This window comes from Podarcis melisellensis (genome assembly GCF_964234715.1).
Source record: "Podarcis melisellensis genome assembly, chromosome: 17".
Classification (NCBI taxonomy): domain Eukaryota; kingdom Metazoa; phylum Chordata; class Lepidosauria; order Squamata; family Lacertidae; genus Podarcis; species Podarcis melisellensis.
The window spans coordinates 4201137-4213603 of NC_138534.1; the positions used below are offsets into that span (position 1 = coordinate 4201137).

The following is a 12467-nucleotide window of genomic DNA, read 5'->3' on the forward strand; positions in this document are numbered from 1 at the left end:
GTTAAAGGGACATATTGACATAGAAAAAGGAAGGTGTGGGGGCAGAACAAACTCCTTTCTAATTTATAATAGTTTCCATTCCTAGTTACCTGCAAACAGTTCTTGTTCACCCCAGACAACCATGCAAGCACCAGTGTTCAAGCCTTACTGAAGCTGTATCTACTTTATATATTCAATCTGTGTTAAAGACACAAGGGGTCATTTACTTGCTTCACTCTGAACCCACTTTTTGACTCTGCACTCCCCACCCGCCACCCAACCTGGCTGCCAGCACTACAAAATCACACTTAAAACCCACATGCAAATCTCAGAACTGGATTTCTGTAAGGCTTTCCTTTCAAGAGGGTGGGATGTGTTCCATAATTCTCACATAACTGCAATTCCAGGGTGCAAGACAAACTTACAACAACAAGGATTGATGGAAATGTAATAAACACAAAACACGTAACACCCATCTTTACAAGTCGGAGGGTGAATGTGAATATCAAGCTGCACCTTGACTAAGTATAGCTATCTTCCTTCATTTCTGTTCTTTTTGACCTGGAATCCTAACAGTCACTAAAGAATTGCCATTAGTGTTTTCTCACTTTTCCTGGTTGCCATGTTGCTTCCAGACAATGACAACTTCCAAAATAGGTTATTTATATTTATGCTGCACCAAGAGAGTAGTTGGTGGTGATTATGAAGCATCTTCACACTGGTTGGCTGAGCTGCAGCAATGTCACAGAGAGGAGAAACAGACAGAAGGGTCCCTGTCATGGACTAAACTGCAGGAAAGGGGGAAAGCGACTGAGAGGGGGAAGAAAGAGAGAATGGGCATAGAGGAGAGCTTCATATGGCCAGGAGGTGCAGAGCTAAAGAATTATGGCTCTTATGATAACACTTGCCAGCTTGGCCAATGATCTGGAGTGATCAGACTTGTAGTCCACCTACAACTCAGGCCACAAGTTAGCAAGCTGCAGTAAAGGATTCTATATGGACACGAACAGAAACTCTCATCTGTTTGCTGTGTTAATTACGTGGCTGCTGTTTCTCTGTCTTTGGGCTGCTTGGCTTACATAATGCTTGACGAGAGTCTGACTCTGAAGATTTAACCAGTGCATTCTGAGCGAATAACTAGTTTACCCAAATCATGGTTCACAGTGAAAGAGTTGGATTCACAGGTGTTGCCTTCTTCCTCATAAAGAGCTGGGGTTAGAGTTCATGGCCCTCCAGTGTCAGGTATTTTATTCCCAACTTAAGGTGGTACAAAGTCGCTTAAAACAACGTGACTGGTGAAACTTGGATTACTAGAATGCGCTGCAATGGGACACTTTCTCCCATGGGCACCAGGGGGTGCTGTAATCCCATTAGAGGCACAGCTCAACCCATTTTCAAGGCTTTTGTATACAGGAGGGAAATGGGGTCCCTGTATAGTGAGGTATGTGTGCTTTTCACTTAAGACAGTACCACTGCTGCACACAACATCCAAAGGGAGAAAAATTCCCCAATGCAAATATAAGAATGCCTCCTCTGAAAGAGAAGAGAGGTAGCTTGGGGGTAATTCTGGATCCTTTGTTGTCGCTTGAGGCCGTGGCACCGAGTGCCTTCCATCAGTTTCAGCTGGTGGCCCAATTGCATCCCTATCTGGACAGGGATAGACTGCCATCTATGCTCCAGTAACTAGGTTAGATTACTGTACTGCAACACATCATGCATGGGGCTGTCTCTGAAGATGGTTCAGAAACTTCAGCTAGTGCAAAATGTGGCAGTCAGGTTGCTCACCAGGGCAAGATGGTTTGAGAATATTACACCGATCCTGGTGTGACTGCACTGGCTGCCAAAGAGTTTCTGGGCTCAATTCAAAGTGCTGATTTTGATCTATAAAGCCTTAAGTGGCTCAGGACTGCAATGCCTCAAGGACCGCCATCCCCATATGAACCAACTCTGTGTTCATCATCTGAGGCCCATCTTCATGTGTCTCCCCCATGAGAGGTCTGGAGGGTCGCAGTGTGAGAATGGGGCCTTTTCTGCAGTGGCTCCCTGTCTGTGAAATGCTCTCTCCACAGAGGTTTGCCTGGCGCCTTCATTAGATCCTTTAGAACCAAGCGAAATAGTTCCTCTTCAGCCAGGCCTTTGGTTGATTAGCATTCTCTGGCTTTTAAAATGTATTGGAGAGGGTTATTGGTTTGTTTTTGTTTCATTATGTATTGTGTATTCTCATTTTGTATTTCTATGTTGTGAACCGCCCTGGCATCTTCGGATGAAGGGCAGTACAGTACAGTGGAACCTCGGGTTACAGATGCTTCAGGTTACAGACTCCACTAACCCAGAAATAGTACCTCGGGTTAAGATCTTTGCTTCAGGATGAGAACAGAAAACGCACACCAGCAGCGCAGCGTCAGCGGGAGGCCCCATTAGCTAAAGTGGTGCTTCAGGTTAAGAACAGTTTCAGGTTAAGAATGGACCTCCAGAACGAATTAAGTTCTTAACCAGAGGTACTACTGTATCCAAATTTTAATGATGATGATTATGATGTCTTCGTCTACACCAGACTCCTTTTATTTTAAAACAATCAAAGACATCGCAAAAACACAACCGAGGGACTTCCAAATCTGGGGCAATTTCAGCAACATCTCTTTTTATATTTTGCTGGAGTTTGTGCATCCTCCCCCCAAGCTGGGTTTGAACTGTGTCTTATGGGGTTTTGTGTACAATGCAGATGTGCAGGCTATGCATGCTTAACACAGAGATTGTGCGTAAATACCTTTGGCACACAGGTAAGTTCTCATTTGCCAATAGAAACACCGTGAACACATGTCATGATGACCTCCATATTTTCTGCCGGCCCTCTTGCAAATACAGAACCCTTACCCCTCCCTTACCCACAATGTTTGTGGGTGCACACGATTGTGTAGAGACACATCTTGTATTTAAACTATGTTCTAGCACTGATATACATTCACATTAACGTGGCATGAACTATGAGAAGGCAACATGCGGTAAGCCTCAGTAGGTCAAAATGTCCTGAACTGGAAATGTCCTTAGCATGCTTCATCACCAGTAAATCCCACTAAGTTAAATAGGGCTTCCATCTGGGAACACATGGGTGGAAATGAAACATCATAGCACCATTCTACTATGCATGTCCACTCAGTAGTAAGCAGTATTGTATTCAGGGATCAGGATCTGGTGACCCTCTGGTGTTGCTGGTCTACAGTCCCCAACATCTTTGGCTATGGGCTATGCTGGTTGGGGCTGATGGGAGCTGAAGTCCAGCAACCTCTGGAGGGCCATAGGTTGCCCATCCTTGTACTAACATGCGTAGGATCACACCCTTAAAGGGGATCAGCCAGTTTACTGAGCTGTCTGAGGTTTCTAGGCACCAGAGGTCTTCCTAGGATATCAACGCCACATTGGGAGTGTGGGATAGATTGGAGGGAAACCTTGGCTTCCAGGGCCTGACATTTCACGGTTCTCTCTATTTTGAATTTATTCGCCTTTCCAATTGAGGGCTCAGGGGCAAATTGCTTTGGAAATGGGTTGTGAGAGATAAGGCAAAACAATGAAAAAATGACCGGAGAGGAGCAATCTCAGAAAATAGGCAGTAGGCAAATAGATAGAAATGTCACAGATTGATGTTTCTTATGAAGTGGACTCCGGGCCATAAGTGGTTTTCTCGGGTGGGGGTGGGGAGGGGATCTTAATCCTTAAAACACCACAAGAATCTTGGCTGCTTTTGTTGCAATGGATTAACAGGACTACCCTTCTGGAAGCTGTTAGCCTTGTTGCAGTCTATCCGGTTCACCATTTCTCTAAGCTCAAGTTACTAAGCAGGAAAAGGAGATGGGGAACTCGTGGCCCTCCAGACACTGCTAGACTCCATCTCCCATCAGCTGCAGTCAGCATGGCCAATGGCCAGGAATGATGGGAGCTGGAGTACAACGTAATCTGGGCTAGAGAATCACAGTTTCCTCATTTTGTCTCACTCCATTTGAGGTAGTTATATAACAGTGGTTCACATACGTTAAAGGTATGGCTCATTACCACAATAACCTTTTGGATTATCAAGATTAGAATAAAAATGTATCCATGGGAGCAAGATCTGAGGAAACGAATTGCCCTAGTCACTTGTGCCTTATTTGAGGGAACGGTTCCTTATTTCCTATTAACATTTAGCAACTGTTTCTTGAAATAAGGAACTGGTGAGAAGCCTAGAACAAGCAACAACATCTGGAATACTGCCACAAATGTTAACACCTAAATGTAGCACTATAAAGGAAGGATGTAGAAAGTTTTGAACAGCTGTAACCTGTTAAAAAAAAAAGATTTATATTGGTGGGAAAGTGACAATGTAATGTAGGGAAACAACAACAACAGTCACAAACTCTCTATAGAGCCAAACTGCTGATTTTGAAAAACCAGAACAGAGTCTCTTTCTCTGAGAGATGGGGAAATATGTGTTTCCCCATATGTTGCTGGCCTACAACTCCATCCTCCCTGGCCTTTGGTCATGCTGGTGTGGGCTGAGGGGAATCCAGTTGCATCTGAAAAGGGCCACAGGTTCCCCATCTCTGTTTTAGGCCTTAGTTCTCAGTGAAAAAGTAAACCTGTGTCAGAGCTATACCACATCAGGAAGCAATTAGGAGCTCACATGACTGAATGCTCCTAATAATCATTATTATTATCATCCTTGTGCATGAAAAAGAAACAATAGTAGATGTGCCGCTGCTTCTGAGGGATCTGAAATAAAACTACCACGACCTGAGCAGGATTTTAGAGGTTTGGTGCAGCCATGTAGTTGTGGAGCACTTTCCTTGCCAGGAAAGACTATGTTTTGTTTTGGTTTGGTTTGGTTTTTATATTGTACTTTTGTGCTTCAAGTAAAGGGGAATATACAAATTTAATAAATAAACAAAATATTGTGGGGTGTGTTTTACAAGAAATATGTGAAGCGGGTGAGGATTGAGGAAGGGGTGTGTGCAGAAATAATTCAGGGTGAAAGGTTCCTGCATGGCAGGGGGTTGGACTAAATGACCCTCATGGTCCCTTCCAACTCAGCAATTCTCTGTTTCTTTGATTCTGTGAACTTTTAATATCAGAAGGGCGAAGCCTAGGCCAGAGTCCCCTATGTGCAGTCCATCAATGGAGCCCACCTGAAATCTCAAAAGGTACAGCCCAGCTCCATGTCTACCATCTCGGAGAGCATTAGGCCTCTGAGAAAGGACCTTCTACCTCGGCTATTAATTGCAGTGAAATTTCAGCTGGGAGCAGTATGTACGACAGAAAAAACAGGCCTCCGTCTATTGATAGTTGGATTGGAATGAGTTGAAACCTTTTGATCTTGGACAAAATTGCTTCTTAAACCAGGAACATAGCAAGCAATCCTAGATTAAACCACTGTTTTGAGAGAGAGTTCCCATTTTTGTGGTATATGAAGGATAAAACAAACTTTCAGGGGGGAGAAACAACCCAATTTATGGAGCAATTCATTCTAAGTGTAGGTGGGTGGGAATTGCTACTCTGCTATTGTGTGCCTATTTCCGGAAGAGCCAGAAGCATTTGCTTTCTACACATACATTTGCGAATCCCAAGAATCTTGTCATGCAAGAAACCCCTTTTCTCCAGCTGCTCAGGGCTCCATTCTGATTTTTCTCTATTCTTTTGTTTCATCTAAACTTATTTTAGATCAACTAACTTATATAACCAAATCTTGCATAAGGCAATAATTTTTTTAATCTTATACAGCACTTACTCGTTTTCCACCTACCCTGAGTGCTTAACGCCTAAAATATCTGCCTTGCTCCGGATCTGTGTGGGTGGACTGTAGCCATCAAACAAACAAAAAGAGGATGAGGGGTGCACTCTGAATATGTTCAGAGGCACTCTCCCATCACCACAGGTGCCAACTTCAATGTATTGGGGGGCAAATAAGCTCTGCCCCATATAATTGATCACATGACACAGTGTTATGTACTGAGTTGAATAGGATCCAAAATGCAGCAGTCTGATTGGTCTGCAGGAGCCACCCAATCCAACTCCAGGTGGAAGTGAATCCGCAATGTGATTGGCCTACAGGAGAATCCCAGAATTGGCCAATCACGTGGGGACCATTGTGTAAATAATGTATATAAAGCAGACACTTTGGGGGAACTTCCATTTCTAGCTACTATGAGTTGAATAAAGAGCATGAAATCCACACTCGACTCACAGTATATTTCACACGGTACACATTATTTGAATGGCAATGTCCATCAACTTTGGGTGGGGGGCCCCAAATATTTTGTTGGGGGGCCAAAGGGATCTCGGCCCCTGGGAGTTGGCCCTGTGCGTTCTTAGGCTGAGCCGCACAGACACCTCGCACTGAAATCCGGTTCTGCTTCGAATGAAGTCTGGCTCCTCCACTCCCGCCCCGTCCGTCTCCCTGATGCGAGACTCCCCCCCCCCCCGAGCCCTCCGCTTGCCCGGCCGCCTTGCCCGCCCAGCCCACGTGGACGCGGCCCTTGCCAGGCTCGGTAGCTGCGACGGCGGTGGCATCTGGTTCTCATCAGAGGCCTCGGGCGGGTTGAGTTTCCGCGGTTTCTGGGCGCTGGCGGTGCCAGGCAGCGGCAGCATTGCAGGCCGGCCGGCCGCGGCCCCGCTTCGCCTCCCCTCCCTTGGATCCCGGCCCGGGACGGGACGAGCCCTTCCCCGTTTCTTCTGAGCCGGGACACGAACTCAGCCCCCGCCCTCGAGCCTGCGCGCTCTGCAGCTCATCCGGAGCGAGCGAATCCTAGACGGAAGGACCCGGCAGAGGAGGAGGTACAAGACCGGACCGGACCCGGGATATAGTTCGAGAGAGAAGTGGGGGGGGGTGTGCAATGGTTCTAGAGCCCGTGCTTCCATCCTGCCCGGCCCCAGGACCCACCCACGCCCCTGTCTCCCCTCTCCCTCCTTGACCCATCCCACCGCCCAGGTCTCTCCATCACCCTCCCGCCACCCAAGGGGGCGTCCATCATCTCTCATCTCCTGGCTCCCGTTGCCATGACAACGTGCCTTGGCTGGTACAGTAGCGGCGGCAACAGCGGCAGCCAAAACAAGGGTGCGGGCAGAGATCGGGGGGTCTGGAGCGGGGAAAGGGCACCGGGAGCTGGAGAGGGGGTCTGGGGGCGAGAAGATGGCTAGGACTGGCAGAGCTGTTCTTCGGGGTGTCATTGGGGGGCGAGCTCATTTCCAGGCGTGCAACTGGTGTTTCCCCCGCCCTCCGCTTTTTTTAGGCAGGGGTGGGGGGAGGACAGGAGCCTTAGTCCGGTTTCTCCACTAGGAGGCGCCTTACACACAGCAACGTTGCCTAAGGCCGGGAAGGGGTGTAATTGGGAATTTATAAACCGGGGGGTCAGCCCCTTTGCCCTCCACCCAGCAGGTTTTCGCTTCTTTTCACGAGGTTCCAGCCCCAAAAATAAATATGAAAGGCGGCTCGAGGATTCTAGCAGCGGAGAGATGGAGGCTTTATTATCCTAGCATCTTTCTTTGCTCGCAAAAGAGCCCTCCTCTTAACTCTTGGCATCTTCTCCGGGGGGGGGAGGCGGGGGGGGCGCGCGCGTGAAACTGTCCCTTGCAAGGAGGAGTGCAAAAGCAGAGGAGGGCGAGAGGGAGCTGCGCACGTGCGCTCCTTGCCTCGTGGGCTTGGCAAGCCTTTCCTTCCTTCTCCAGGTTGGGCATTTATTTACAAAAAAACCAACCCAAGCGGCAGCTCGGCGCGTGCAAGAGCGGGAGCCAGGCGCTTGCCGAACGCCCCTGCTTCTCGCACTGCCCGCCGCCGCCGCTCCCGGGTCTGGATGAATGAGTGCCCGGGCGGTACCATTCCAGGGGCCGGGGGTGCGCGTGCATGGCGACTCCTTGGCGGGGAGGAGAGAGGCGGTTCTCCCGCCGCCTTTAGAGGGACGGGGGCTCGCGCAAAGGAAAACCGGGGCAGAGAGGTTTCGGGGACCGGGCAAGGGAGGGGGCCCGGGGAGCGCCGCTTTCCCCAAGCCCCTTCCCTTCTCTCCCCCCCCATGCCTTTAATGGTTCTGGCCGCGTTTAAAGGGCTCCGACCGGCTGGGGCGGGAGCAGACGCTGAGCGAGAGCGGCGGCTGGAGACGGAGGCGAGGGAGGCAGCAGGCGGGGAGCGAACGGCGGGCAGGTACAGCCGGGATCCGCGCAAAGTGCCGAGGGGTTGGGGGGACCCGGAGGTGCGGGAGGAAGGGGGGCATCACCCCACACATGGCCGCCCCACTCCCCCCCATCGCAGCGCCGGGCTGCATGGCTTCCGAGCAACAAGGAGCGCAAAGAAAAGGGTGGTTTGGTCCTGGGGGGGGGGGGATGGCGCGGGATCCCCCTCCCTTCACTGGGGTCTTTGCTAGACAGGGCGGGGGAGCCCCTGCCTGGTTCCGTGCCAGCAGCAGACGCCCCATCTGTTGCCCCCACCCCTCTTTTGTGGTGGCGCTTCTTGCACCGCTCGCCCCCCTCCGCCGGCTCTTTTCAGCCTCCCGTTCAGGGAGGTTCCTCGCTGATTTTTCTCTCCGGTTTGCAAAAGGGGCTTCCTAGCAAGTGGGGGCGGCCGTCACAGGAAGGAAGCGGGGCCGGGAGAAGGGGGGAGGCGAAACGAACAGGTAAGGGAATAGGGGCGAGAATGCCAAGTCAGAGAAGGCTGGCCGTTTCGAGGTGGCACCAGCTGGGTGTGTGTCTGGGTGGAAGAGATCAACTCTTTCCTTCTTCCCCGCCACACAATGATTTGGTTCCTTACCCTGGAAGAGCCCGATCCGGAGTGGAGGAGCCTGGCTAACGCCCATCACACTCCAGCTGGGCTTGACTTGCCTGTGTGTGAGTGTGTATTGGGGGGGGTCGCTTAGTAGGTAACATAGACATCATCACCTCGCTGGCCCCTGATCTGGCGATTCTTTGCGATTTGCCGGATGGACTTGTTTGCATCTGGTTCTTTGCTTTTGTTAAAACGAAAAACAAAAACCCTCCTCCCTTCTCATCATTCCTGGAACCCCACAAAATTTAATCATTTGTACTGGAGGAATTTCCAAGCATGTTATCTTAGTGGGGCTGGTGAGGATGCAGATTCTGCTGGAGGGGCCAGAATTCCACCTTTATGATGGCTGTTTGGAGTTCAAGGGAGTGGGTTTTGCGAGGAGGGGTCTCCAGGCTCTGGGAATTGGGTCAACTTGATTGATGGTGGTGTGTTCTGGAATGGAAGAGAGGAAGGAGCTCTAGGCTCTCATGTACCTTTAATTGAATGCATTGCTTTTTTAGAAAAAGGAGAAGGGGGAAAAAAGGATTTCCTTATTTTGTTAATCCCCACAAAAGATCTGTGAGTGAAATCCAATTGTTCCCATTTTGCAGAGTGGGAAAACTGAGATTAGGCTTACCCCTAGAGGACCTATGGCTGTGATGTTGTTTTGAACCCTGGTTTCCGAGGCCCAGTGTTGTATTTGATGGACAACTCTGAAATGCGTGTGTAACAGGTTGGTCTCTCTCTCTATTGGCAGGAAGATTGGTTGATCCCAGACTGTTCCTCCTACTTGTGCTTCCCTCCCTGGTTGCGGGCGTAATAATGTATTGGGTCTTAGAATGGTTATGGTTGCTGTTCCACCCAGTGCTTCTTCCAGGCCTCTTTCTGGGAGGGGTCTGCTTATAATTCATGCCTGTTAAGGAGGGAAAAGTAGACAAAAAGGCATTGGGGAGGGGGAGAATCTTGGTATGTGGGATGGGAGATCTCTCTCTCCTTCCTGTGAGGTGGATGATTGAGAGGCTGAGCATTTGGGTTGGGGGGAGAGGAGGAGGAATGAAATAGCTTGTTGGAGGAGCTATATCAATGAAGAGCGAACCCAGCGGTCTGTGGTTTGCTTGGGTTGCAGAAGGTTGCATTGAATGAAAAGGGGGGGTGTATGCACATTGGTTAGGATATTTGGAGCGACAGGCTGAGAGGCTGGTGGGTACTGATGTTATGAGGTGGTCTGCTGTGGGGCCACCATCGTGGGTGGGGCTGATTCAGTGCCTTAGTGTGGTGGGAAGGGACAAGGTGGCAGCGGGAAGCCACTGGAATGTGTGTATCGGCAGCAGGAGAGTGTGTGTAAAGATGTGATTGTATATTACACTTATTTATTGCAGTATAGGGTTTGCATGTTTGTTCCAGTTCAGCTGAAGAATGGGGGGCAAGGTTGCTGGATGACCCTTAATTGGGGGGGGATCCCTTCCCACCACACTCAATAGAAACCACAGAAACATAGTTTCTCCATGACCACATACAACTCCATATACATCCCTATTTTTAAGTATGCTCAGTGGTCTAAATAGATGACACTGGGCTAGGCGGACTGATATCTAATTGGCCTCCCTCACTCTGTAAGCTAAGGTGGGGGCGCTTGCAGGCTGTGTGTGTGTGTGTGTGTGTGTGTGTGTGTGTATTACAGTTCTGTGATCTGTGGACAAGAAGTCCAAAATAGCATGGGAAGTTGGGTAGGGATATTGGGAGGTGTTACTGTGTAACAGGTGTAGATTCGAAGCTGTGTGTCTGCATTATCTCGAGCTACTCTGTTCTCCAGATTAGACTCTATGATAAATTCTGCAAGTCTCTATCAACAAAGAGTTTTGTAGTTCCTTTAAGACTAACAAATTTGTCTTAAAAGCGTTGGTCTTTCAGGTGCCACAAGATAATGGTTTTGGCTGCAGAAGACTAGCACTGCTATCCCTGTGGGGAAGTACCATCACAGGGTATTAGGCTCAAAACAAGGCTATAACATCAAAGTGTATAGCTCTTTATTTCTCTCCATTTTAAAAACATTTTCTTAGGAGAAACTGATCTGTGTTTATACCACACCTTAGAATAGTGCTTGGTAGGGCCTCTGGGAAGCAGGTAAAATTGCTTCATCAGCCAGCCTTTGCCCACGGCTACCAGTTTGCCCATTCCTGCTTGAATGCATACTTTAGCCACCAGTTCGTACTTGCAGCCAGTGGTAAAAGGATAGATTTGCATTGCTTGGTAATGGCTGGAGCCATTGAATTTGTAAGCGTGGGGATAGTACCGTATGTGTTCACCTGAAGTGTGAAAACTCTGATCTTGCATATGAAGGGCAGGAAGTGACCACAAATGTTTTCAGAGAGCTGTTTTGGGGATGGCATATTGACAAGTTGGGGAGATGAATTTTAAAAAGCCCAGCAAAGCATGGGAGCTTTCTGAAACCTGGATGGCGTGCAACATGTAGCTGAAGGCCTGTAGGCACAAGGGATCTAGTTCACACACAAAACCACAGTGCTTGGTTTCTTGTTACTTCGCCTCTTTAAGCTGAATGCGCGATGCCTGTCTAGTGAAAATCATTGTGTTTGAAGTGATGGGGAAATGTGGTTTATGGCCTACAGTTGGGGGTGGAAGGAAGACTGCTTGACCTACAGAAAGTCCCATGTTCAGTCCTTAGCATCTCCAGGCAGGACTAGGAAAGACTGCCAAACCCTGAAGAGTCTCTGCCAGTCAGTGAAAACAAGGCAGGGCTGGTTGAGGGTTGATCTCTAGAAGGCAGCTCTCTATTTTCCTAGCTCATTCAGACATGCAGAGTATTGCCTTGATTATAGAATCATAGAAGAGTCGGAAGGGACCCAAGGGTCATCTAGTCCAACTGCCTGCAATGCAGGAATATCAGCCAAAGCATCCATGACAGATGGACATCCAACCTCTGCTTAAAAACCTCCAAGGAACGGGAGCTCACAGCCTCCTGAGGGAGATTGTTCCACCGTCAAACAGCTCTTACTGTCAGAAAGTTTTTCCGTATGTCTAGTCAGAATCTCCTTTCCTGCAACTTGAAGCCATGGTTTCAAGTCCTCCCTTCCAGAGCAGGAGAAAACAAGCTTGTTCCACCCTCCATGTGACAGCCCTTCAGATATTTGAAGATGGCTGTCATATCTCCTCTCTGTCTCCTCTTTTCCAGGCTAAACATATCCAGCTCCTTCAACAGTTCCTCATAAGGCTTGGCTTCTAGACCCTTAATCATCCTAGTTGCCCTTCTCTGCACATGTTCCAGAGTGTGCAGATGGCTCCTTGATGATGGAGCCATCATCTATGAACCACCCCATAAGGCCCCATTTGAATATGAGGTGAACTGGCAAGAACTTCCCATTGAAGCATTGCACATGCCAAGTAGTCAATTTAATTGGGGCCCTGAGCCATTGCACGTCTTCTGTGAACATTCTAGGGATCTGTAGCTGAGGCAGGTTTTGCAGTGGCATGCAGTGGCTGAGGGCCCTATGTAAATGAGACTCCCATGAACATGCAGTGCAGCACGGGCAAGTTCTTTTTGCCTGCCCACATCATTTTTCAGTGGGGCCTCACAGTATTTGTTTGGAGGTGGCACTGTGATGATGTACATAGCAAGGATTGGGGTGGTGGCCTAGTCAAGTTCCAGCAGGCGCCATTGAGAGCCAGTGTCCTAGTCCAAGGAGGTATAAGACACCTATGCAAAACACTCACC

The 12467-nt window shown here is 49.0% G+C and overlaps 1 protein-coding gene across 3 annotated transcripts in view; it reads left to right on the forward strand.

Moving 5' to 3' along the window:
- The first annotated feature begins 6501 nt into the window (after positions 1–6501).
- The window catches only part of PLXNA3 (plexin A3), a 71733-nt gene continuing 65767 nt past the window's right edge, over positions 6502–12467 (forward strand). For 2 of the 3 annotated variants that reach the window (XM_081893666.1, XM_081893668.1), the window contains exon 1: positions 8038–8140. The gene's annotated coding sequence lies outside the window, so the exon portion shown is untranslated. Of the gene's footprint in view, positions 6781–8037; positions 8141–12467 lie in introns of those variants that run through there. The other variant, XM_081893667.1, reaches the window with a different exon arrangement.